The 11,063-nt window shown below is 44.0% G+C and overlaps 1 long non-coding RNA gene across 1 annotated transcript; it reads left to right on the plus strand.

Moving 5' to 3' along the window:
• The first annotated feature begins 827 nt into the window (after positions 1–827).
• Positions 828–6,728, plus strand: LOC120405787. Its single transcript, XR_005598877.1, has 3 exons — positions 828–962; positions 2,104–2,220; positions 6,445–6,728. It is a non-coding gene; the product is annotated as an uncharacterized LOC120405787 (long non-coding RNA).
• The last annotated feature ends 4,335 nt before the right edge of the window (positions 6,729–11,063 follow it).

Raw genomic sequence — 11,063 nt, forward strand, 5'->3', positions numbered from 1 at the left:
GCTAATCCCCCTTAATCACACAGACAGGGTGAGAACTGAATTATTGACTCTTTCAAAGAGCTGATCATTCTTTGTTAGGTTTAAAGGAGAAATCCTAGAGCTAAAATCTAGTAGTTATCAAGCCTAGGATTTGTCACTTGGCTGGATAATAGAAAAGCCAAAAATGTTAAAGTACACTGAACATATTACAAAAAATATATACACTGTTTTATTCATGGAGTCTAAAACTCTTTAAAATTAAGTGCAGTCAAACTGATTTAAGATGTAGCATTAAAGGAGTCAAATATTTGATACCGAACCCCACTGATTGATCAAAATATTTCTGTCAGATGTATAATGTCTCTGTAATGGGGCATATGAACCCCACACTTGGCCCAAAGGGATTAAAAGACAATGCTGGGCCCAACTAGCTCCATGCCTACAGGCCTCTGAAACAAGCTACAGCTGGAAGAATGGGTTAAAAGGAGCTCAGAAGCCCAGCTAAGGGATAGCGGACAGGCTGCAGGAAAGAAAAATCCAGGAAAACAGACAGAAGATGGCACCTGAGAGGGGACCACAGAATGGGCAAGGCCCAGGCAGGGCCTGGTGCAAGGAAGTTTTGCGCCCTAGGCCTTGCGCCCCGCCAGCTCTGTGGCAGCTCCCCCCCCACCCGCAGAGCCGTGTGGTACCTCCCCATCCCAGCTCACCTCTGCTCCGCGTCCTCCCCGAGCACGCTGCCCCCGCTCTAATTCTCCTCCCAGGCTTGCGGTGCCAAACAGCTGATTGGTGCCGCAAGCCTGGGAGGCGGCAGAAGCGGAGCAGCGACCGCACGCTTGGGGAGGAACCACTGTAAAAAAAAATTGGGGGCACTGCTTTTTGGCACCCCCAAATCTTGGCACCCTAGGCAACCGCCTAGTTTCCCTTAATGGTAGCACCGGCCCTTGGCCCAGGCAGTCCCTTTGCCAACCACCACCCACTTTGAGGTAACCAGCAAGTCTTTCAGGGCCCTGCTCATTTGGACTTTGTTTGTGAAGCTATTGACTGTTTGGATTATAGGGGACATGCTCCAGACTGAAGTATCACATAGGTGGGAAATAGCCAAGGGCAGTGGACTTAGAGAGGACTTTCTGCAGAGAGGACTCTGCTGGTATTACTTTCCACAGGTACCTGGGCTGGAACCAGGTGGAGAGGAAGGGCCTGGGTCCCCCTACCATGCCCCACTTAAGAGCAAAGGCCCAGATGAAGTGGGGAGGCCCAGAGACACCTGGCCAGGGGTCAGGAACCAGGCACAGCTACTGCCCCTCCCCCATCTCCCGACAGAGATACAGTGGGTTAGGGGCACTAGACCACCTGGCCCTCCAAGCCCCCTATCACAGTCTCCTTAAGTCTTTAAAACTTGGATCATGTCACAATATATGTGTCATACACCAGTAGTCACCGCATATGAGCACTGACCATGCAGGAAGTTTTATTTCTTGATTATGGGCCCAACAGTGGCTGGCCCTTGGAGATGTGGGCCAGGCACAGTTACAGTCCTTGTGCTTTGCTGAGCCCAGGGACTGTTCACTTCTAGTATTAGCAGATTTTTTTCCCAAAAGAGAGAAGAGAAGGTAGGGCCATGGCCCCACCATTCCTTCTATGGAACTGCCCGGACAAAGTTAATCCTGCAACCTCCTGAGTGGCGTGATCCTCCTGGGGCTATGTGGCACCAAACTGACCCCTACTCAGGGCTCTGCCAACAAGCACAATCTGCCCTATGGAATTCCCATATTTCATGCCCCATTCATATGTGCTGGAACTAGGGGTGCTGGAGGTACAGCTGCACCCTGGCTTGAAGTGGTTTCCATTATATAGAGGGTTTACAGTTTGATTCTATGGCTCTCAGCACTCCCACTATACAAATTGTTCCAGCACCCCAGCCTGATTTCTTACAGAAAGGTAAGCAAATGTGACATAGCTGACTGTGACATTGGTAGGTGACTTTTTTTTTTCCCCCAGATTCAACTTTTCATGGTTGATCACTCCAGGATGTTTGTATTTGCTTCCAAAATAGTTGCCCAGTTTGAAGTTTTTAAACCACAAACTCTGTTTTCTTTCTCCATATCGGTCACTTGACTTCACCAGCATTGATGGATGCTCAGCCCTTTTGATCATCAAACCCCTATATCCATTAAAATGGAGGCAGCAACTCTTCAAAATGTGTCCCAAAGTGACTTCCACAACATCCAGAACCAACAACAAGTGAGTAGCAGAGCTGCAAATGTCCTGACTAGGCATGTGGGAGACATGTATGGCAAGATGTTCAGTTCAAGAGGGGTTGGCAGAAAACCAACTCTTTTGTGTTTTCTTGAAGTAATAGTTCAAATCAAACCCCCAAGGGATACCTTTCCCTATTGCTTTGCTAGGACACCTGTCACCATGGTATCTAAGCACTGAGAGGATTCTAACTTACCTTCCTGTCTAGCCCCTAGACACCACACCAAGCGTCTTGGTTCCTCGTATTAATGGAAATGTTTATATTGAAGGATTTTATTTAAGGATTACCTAACTGTAACACAAGAGATGCCAGAGCCTGCTGTTCACTGCAGGCTGCAGATCACCGTGAGAAGCCCAGAGCCCCATCTTCCGAGATGGAGGGTGATCATTATTGACCTCTGCAACCACATTCCATGTTCTTACACAACAACAGGTGTTCCACACATCCTGCTCCACCTGCTGTTAGTTCTGAGGAAGACATGGGCTTCTGCAGATACAAAGACTGCCAAATCAGAAACTGTGCTTCACGCTATTAGTCCTTATAGAAGGATGACAGGACAAGAAGAGGTGCCACTTGTTAATCAAGAATTTTGGACACAAAAATAACAACTGATAGTAAAAAATGGTGCTCTCTATAGAGGCAGCACGGTTATAATACCTAAAGGTGTGCATCCAGAAAAGCTGCCCTGCAACACTGGAGCGATATTGGGCAGAAGCATGTCTATGTGTGAGCCCCATGGCTAGAAGATCTAGAGACTGGAGATTTCTGCTCCTTCTATTTGTGAAAAGGACAAAAGCCAGTTCTGGCCAACTTCGTATATATCTTGTTTACCCATAATTCTACCTGAGTTTAGTTGTAATATTTTTGGTGTGTAATGGTTTGAATGGATTGTCATCAGTACTGTGTTCTATTAAAAGGTATAAAAATTGTGCAGAATATGCCCTAGGTGTGGGGTTACCCTGAGCATTCAAGAAACAGATTTTGGCTTGAGCTCAGCAAAGAAAGAGGAGGAAATTGCTCTGTCCTAGAAACCAGGAGTTCTAACTTGGGGAACAGGGTTTCTGTCAAAGGGTCCTGTTTTGCATTCCCCTTGTGGAGATCTGATGGCCTGTATGTAGGAATTTGAGAGACAAGGCCCAGCAGGACCAGCAATGGCAGCAGAACAGAGCTGGCTCCATGGGGAGCTCTGGACCAGCAGCAGCAACATTGGAAAGCTGACTCCATGGCCAGATCATCATGTCAAGCTGGCAATGCCAATACCGAGCTGACTTCACAGCAACCTAACTCACCCAGTTGGTGGAAGTGAGAGAAAACTACTGAACTGCACTAGGAGGCCACACTGTGAAGTTCTTTCAGGACCAGAGCAGACCAGCAGAGGATAGCCAAAGGTGTCCAGGGATGGCTATCATTGATTCAGTCTGTGAGTGGGTTTTTGGTGGGGTAGATTGTGAGCCAGGTTTCTGGACCTTCATCAGCTGGACATTTATTACTTGATACTGAGAGGGATTGACCAGTCTCCTAATGAGTAAATTTGAGTTGCTCAATTTCTTATACTAATATATGTCTATATACTGGATACTTCATGTTTCTTTTGCCTGTTTTCTCCTCTTTTCCCATATAAAATCATTGTTCTATCCCATGTTCCCAAAAGACTAGCAAGTAAAAGAAAAACTGCTTGCAAAGGTGACAAGTGATGGCTTTTAAAATTAATTAATTAATCTATGTCTCAGAGCCAGAAATAAGAGTCTAACTCTGGGTGGGGGGTTGAGCCGTTGTTTCACTTATTTATCAAAAAGAACCTCCAGACATTTTGAACTCAGCCCTTGTTGCTGCCACCTGGCAAAGGCTGATACATGCAAGGCACAAGATGTCCTGTATTAACCAAGCATTGATCAAGGATTCCATAAGCCAACAGTATCTGGAATGAATTCCTACCAACTCAGCAAAGGGATCCTCTGACCATGAGCAAAATACCTGATAAACCTGGGAGCAAGCTAGTCATGGATTTCTGTATATTGGAAAATTAACTATACCTTAAGTATACGAAGTGGGTATTCACCCACGAAAGCTCATGCTCCAATACATCTGTTAGTCTATAAGGTGCTACAGGACTCTTTGCTGCTTGTGAGGGTTGATTATTGTTTGGATTATTGGCAAGTAGATCCCTTGCATATAAAAACAGCAGCCTCTATCATGGACTGCTGCAGCTTGCTGGCATGGAATTGCAGAGACTGTTAATGTAGATAATGGACCACTTTGCTGGTTGGAATTTGCAGTTTGAAGTATCAGCAAAATTCACATCTTCTGCGCATCACAGCCAGTCTAATGGCAAAGCAGAAGCTGCCAACAAGAGTCCAAGACACTATTTAAAAAAAGCATATTGCACTGATGATAAAGTCCCATGGGTAGCACTACCGGACTGAAAAAATAAACCACCAGAAGCCATTATAGAAAGAGAAGTTACTAAAGTGATAGGTTTAAAAAGATAAGGTGCTAGGAGGTGGTGCTCAGGCACATGTAGTATAGTTTATGGGTTTGGTAGGACTGATAAAACTTTTCCAAATGCAAAACTGCAAATGGCTTCCTTTGTACAGACCTTTGAATCACCTCTTAAAAGTCATTAGGGAATTTTCAGCAGCACCTTAGCAACTCTGTGCCAAAAATTATGGGGCTTAAGTTTCTGGTAAGTGATTGTTTGGGAAGCCATCAGAGTTCACTGCCTATTGTTAGCCATTACCTTGTCTGTATGACTTAGTGTAGAGCCACTGCTGTAGGAAATAGACTTTCATTCTTCCATTGCCACACAGGAAAATCAGGCCTATTCCTGATCACCCTCCCTCTGAAAATCGGGCCTCATTTTTTTCTCTAGTTGAGCATCCAGAATCACTAGCCACTTACAGGAATCTTGGCTGTTATCCATAAGTGTCTATTAAAAAAAAAAAACAACAACCTTGCTATGTCCTTGGACAAAATGGTATTTTAAATATAAAATGTATTAAATGCAAAAAGATTCACAAGACTCATGACACTTACAAAACTCTTCCATTTGGGTTTTAGACAGTGAGGAAAAGGGGAAAGGATTAAAAATGAACTGAAGGCTAAAAAGAAAAAAAAGGAGGTGGGGAAGGCATCAACGAAGCCAGAAACAAAAAACAGGTGTTTCATTATGAAAAATTGTGGTTAATCAAAAAACCAATCTACACAATTGATGTTTTCCTAGCCAACTAGAAATCCATTGCTATTAATTGATATTCTTCTCATTTTAAATGATTATTCACTATTGTTAGACTGTCTAAAAATCAAGAGGCCTATTTCTTATGAATATTATGCAGGAACTAAAAGTTCAGACAACTGGATCTTTTTCAGGAAAATACAATCATTAAATATTCCTATTGCCATACATTTAGAACCCACAGGCATGACCAGGACCCCATTGTTCTGTGCACAGCACCTATCACAAAAAAGTTCCCTGCCCCCAAAGAACTTACAATCTAAGTATATAGCATTTTTAAAAAAAAGAAAAGATTTCTACGTTTACTGAGTACCTATTCACCTGTTCTGTTATAGAACTATTTAAGGACTGATCTATAGAACTGTTCATGAAGTGTGTGTGTGTGTGTGTGTGTGTGTGTGTGTGTGTGTGTGTGTGTGTGTGTGTGTGTGTGTGTGTGTGTGTGTAAAATCCAGATGGGAGAGTTTTGTAAATGTCATGGGACCTTTCCAGTCTCCCCTTTCTTTCAGTAAGCATTAATTTATTTATTCTTTAACTGTAGCAGCAGAAATGCTAACAGATGGGTTTTCACCACTGGGGAGACTAGACTTTTTAAATATTTTATAAAATATACCAGTAAAAAGGAGTGAAAATAGATGGTGCTTTCTAGTACCTGCTCCCAATTAAATCTACTTTATTAGAATGATGTCATGTTCTCAGCATGGATGAACAAAAATACTTACGGTATTTTTCCCCCTTACATTTCTTTTGGTCTCACTCAGAGTGCTCACTCAACAGCACTCTAAAATTAAACCAAGAAATCATTAAATACATTCTTTGTTGAAGTAAAGGGGACTTTTATGTCTGGATTTATTGCAGGATCATGCACATACAGCTAGTACAATATTAATATTTCTCTCCTCCCTATTAGTAGCTGATTCTGCAGTTGTATTGTGCCTGGTACCATAATATTCCCTTCTCCTATGTTTTTTCTCAGTTTTCAAGTTTATTCAAGAGCAGATGGTAATTTAAGGCTTCCATGCCACCTCCCTGAAGTTATTTGGCCTCTTCCTCAAGCCACACTGCAGATTGCAGCGATTCAACTCCCTCAACTCATAAGACCCTCTTGATCCTTCCAGCTCTGAGAGAATCCACTGGAAGCCAGGAAAGCACAGGAGCTCTTTGCCTCTCCAGTGCCACCCAGCCCTTGATCTTCCTGTACCGATTGACAGCTCAACTCTGACTATCAAGGGTGCTCCACCACCAGTGCCCCCTGGTCCTCCTTGGCAGGTGCATGTTCCAGATCCTCTGTCCCAGACCTGCATATTTTCCAGAAGGTAAAAGAAGAGGGGGAAATGGGCCCTAAGTGTTGATCAAAAACTAGATTTGTCTCTTTTGTGTGTGTGGATTTACAGCTTTCCCCCTCTTTCCCTCCAGTGAACCAAGAGCCTGTTCATTACCAGTTGAAATCTGTAATTTCTATATTATTATTTCTGTGATTCTGCTCTTCCTATTGTTCTTGTTGCTGGAATTAGGTCTCTGACCCTTTTTTCTGGGAAAGCAGTTTCATTGCATAATACTGGTTTCTGATGGGCTTAAAACCCTTGTGTCAGCAAGAGACAGGAAGATATGAAATTGCAACAGTGGTATCTGCTGTAAATGCACAGCATCTTATTTTGCAACGGTCAGAAATGAAGTTGTCTATTGCATTATTAAGAATTGGAATGGTTAAAGAAAGTTGCTTATTGCTTTAGTAAGTATCTCAGTGGTAATAACTGGAGTTATTACAAAGCCTCAGTGTGATCCTGCAATCTCTCCCCATCTGCTGGGAGTTCTGTGAATGCAGCATTTACAGTATTAGGCTACATATTACTTTTTTTCAAAGTGGTAGTTAAAAGAGCTGTTGTTACTGCAGTATTGTCTGATACGAACATCTAGCGCTTATATGGGACTTTTCATGCTTAGCTCTCAAAGTGCTTTAAGCATCATTATACCCGTTTTACAAATGGGGAAACTGAGGCAACTTACTCAAGGTCACCTAGCAAGCCAATGCCAGAGCTGGGACTAGAAGCCAGCTGAGTGAGGTACCAGTGACAAGGTTCTGTCCACTAGGCCACACTGCCTTCCTAGTAACTAATAACACTTAACCAACATTATACTTGTGAATTTCTTTAGCAAAAATAAAATTCTGATGACAAAACAGAGAGGGATTGATGATGATATCAGTTAATATCCACCTGAAAACAAAGGATTACATTCTGGAAAGTGCTGACACCCTTTTATACCACATGCATCTCCATGCTATCAAAGAGCTTTTCACTTCAGTGGGAGCTGAAAGTAGCAAACACCTCTCGGGAGTTGCTCAGCTTCTTGCCGGATTGGGTCCTGAAATTTATAATTGGAGAGGTTAATGTCAACCTGGTCACAAGTGGAACTGAGGTAGAATCAACCAGACTCAAACTAGAAGCAGTTATGCCATTAAACAAAAAACAACATGCGTGCAAGACCAGAATTTTAACGCTACACAGAAGAGAGCATGCAAAAATGTAACAGCTTTAAAAATATATTTTTTAATTATTTAAAAAAAAATTAAAATAGGGTGATAACTGTGCTTTTAGTATTATATGTGCCAACATCTTAAATAGTGCATTATTTATATCCACATTGATATTTGCTCAAGAGTTTGGAAGCCCATTAAAAACAGAGCTGCTGATGGAGTAAATGGGTAGCAACAGAGTTCGGTACAGTAATAAAACCTCTCTTTCCATCAGTTGCTTGTCAGTGTTATGGTGCTGTAACGATGACCAATGATGGTTTGGAAACTTTCTCACATTGCACTAATAGTGGACTACAGTAAATCACGCATTAAGCATTATAGAGGTGGGACAATTTGACGGCACAGATACTGCATCAACTGCGGAACTAGTGCGTAAGTCACTACTTTTCCGTGAAGTAAAATACAGTTATCAGGAGTGTGAACAGGCTGATTCTTTACCTCATGCTAGGACAGCACAGACTTTGGGTTAGTGCCCAGAACCACTGCTCTTCCTGCAGTTTGGCTCTATTAAAAAAGTAACTACTAAAACACCAACAACACCTCCACCCATAAACTCCATCCTGAACTTTTTTCCAGGGTGGGCAATTTCCTAGGCTTTTTTCTGTAAATGCCCATAATCACATCCTAGCTTTCTCCCCGAAAGAGCTCTGCCAACCTTTCTTATACCCAAGGTACAGTTAACTACAAGAATTAATCAGCAGTTCCCTACTTATTCCAACACTTGCTTATTCCAGAGCCCAGTCACCCTATTGTAGTGAGATTTTGTGGGTAACCTCCTATCATGAGCATTTCTTGATAATGTAATAACTATTCAATTAGGAGCACACAAACATCCAACCCAAACAAATGGTTTTGGTAAGGGCAGTTCCATGGGGATGGGAAGAAGACGAATTCTTCCCCTCTCTCACACCCGCACATGCACAAACACACTGATAGATAGCATTCGTGGCCCTCTTAATGGAGAGCAATCGTGGATACATCCATGTAGCTCTAGATCCACCAGCCCTTGACCTGCTCCTTCCTGGCACACTTAACTCCATTGTTCCAGCAAAGTAATGCATCCTAGAGCAGGACTCCATAATAGGCATATAGAGCCCCTCAGGGCCAGCCTTAGGTATGGGCAAACTGGGTGAAGGCCTGGGGCGCCATTCTAAGCGGGGCACCTCTGGAGCAGGGGTGCCCCTCCCTCTAGTGCTACTCTGCTTATGCCCCTTGCCTTGGAGCCACCCCTGGCCAGCTGCTCCCAGGAGCCTCCTGTTTGCTGTGCAAAGTGGGGGAAGAAAGGGGGATGTGAATGTTAGAGTATCCCCCTCCCCCTGCTCCCCTACCCATGTACCCCATCTCCACCGAGCTGGGGTCGGGGGACAGGGCTCATGAGTGGGATGAGGCTGCTGGCAGCTGCTGCTGTCTGAACAAGCCTTCAGACTGGTGAGTGAAGCTCTGCTTAAAGGGACAGCGCGCCGTCTCTCACACTTCCCCAACACACACCATCTCTCTCTCTCTCTCTCTCTCTCTCACACACACACACACACACACACACACACACACACAGAGAGTCTCTCTTACACTTCCCGAGCACACACTGCATTTCTCTTTCTCTCTTGCACACACTCTGTCTCTCACATTCCCCCAACACACACACACACACTCTCGCTCAGACATATACACAGACTGTCTCTGTTTCACACTCTCCCAACACACACTCTTGAGCCACATGCCAAGCCACAGCAGCAGCACAGAAGTAAGGATGGCAATACACCATATACCATGCCACCCTTACTTCTGCGCAGCTGCTGCTGGTGGCGTTGCCTTCAGAGCTGGGCGCCCTGGCAGCACCCGCCAGTATCAGGACGCCCTGCCAGTGCTTAATTTGTGCCAGGGCTGAGCTCTGGCACCTCTTTCAATACAAATTAAACACTGGAGGAGGCAGTGGGGCCCAGAAGTGATTGGGGGGTGGGGTGGGAAGCCCAAGGAGCCCGTGGGAGCCAGGGGTGATGGGGTGGGTGCCAAATACAAGCTGGCCCAGGGTACCATTTTCCCTAAGGCCAGCCCTGGAGCCCCTGCACAAGTTCCCCAAATCCTGTCCTGCTTCTCTATGCATCTGAACTTTGATGGCTTTGCTGTGGTAGGAAACCGTGGGCAGAATTTGCACTTTCATGTGAGTCATCTCTATATGTTGGAAAGAGCAACAATCACAGGAGCATTTTATACAGGAAGATAGCTGGACCCTCTAAATTAGCACATTGGAATATGCACAAAGCTGCTGATTGATTCTTGCTGTTAACTGTAAGTTGGCTATAATGTGAGCTTGGAGGGACTCTATGGGGTAGGAATCTAGGTTCTGAGTGTGGGCATTTATGGCTTGATAAATAGAGAGAATTTCAGGGTTTTTTTTCCAATTGAGGTATCCCTGTTCCGATTTGAGCAGTGTGCAGTCAGGACCCTCCTCTTTTAAAGTTTCATTTATTTTTCATGGCTATATGAGAATGTGCACTAATGGCCAAGTTCAGCCCTGAAGCAACTCCCATTGCTTTCTGTGCAGCTGTCTCTGCATACTCAGGGTCAAAGTGGGTCTGTCTGTCCCAGGGAACCTACAGAATTGTCTGCACTTTTTCTAAATCATTCTCACCAGGTACTTACACCCAGAATGATGCACAGCATGCGAGTGTGTAAAGTGCCTAGAGTAACAACACAAAATAAACAGAATATTATGAAACCTTTGGGGAGAAACCCTATTTTATCATGCTTCCTATTTTTTGGGGTCAGGTCACCTGAACCAGATCCAGATATCAGAGGAATAGCCATGTTAGTCTGGATCTGTAAAAAGTGACAAAGAGTCCTGTGACACCTTATAGACTAACAGACGTATTGACTAACAGACGTATTGGAGCATAAGCGTCCGACAAAGTGGGTATTCATCCACGAAAGCTTATGCTCTAATACATTTGTTAGTCTATAAGGTGCCACAGGACTTTGTCACTTTTTACAGATCCATATGTTAGCACTCCTCTTATCCATCACTGCCAGACATAGATTTGGATATTCCCAGTTGAATTTGT

The sequence above is a fragment of the Mauremys reevesii genome, linkage group 5 (assembly GCF_016161935.1).
Source record: "Mauremys reevesii isolate NIE-2019 linkage group 5, ASM1616193v1, whole genome shotgun sequence".
Lineage (NCBI taxonomy): Eukaryota > Metazoa > Chordata > Testudines > Geoemydidae > Mauremys > Mauremys reevesii.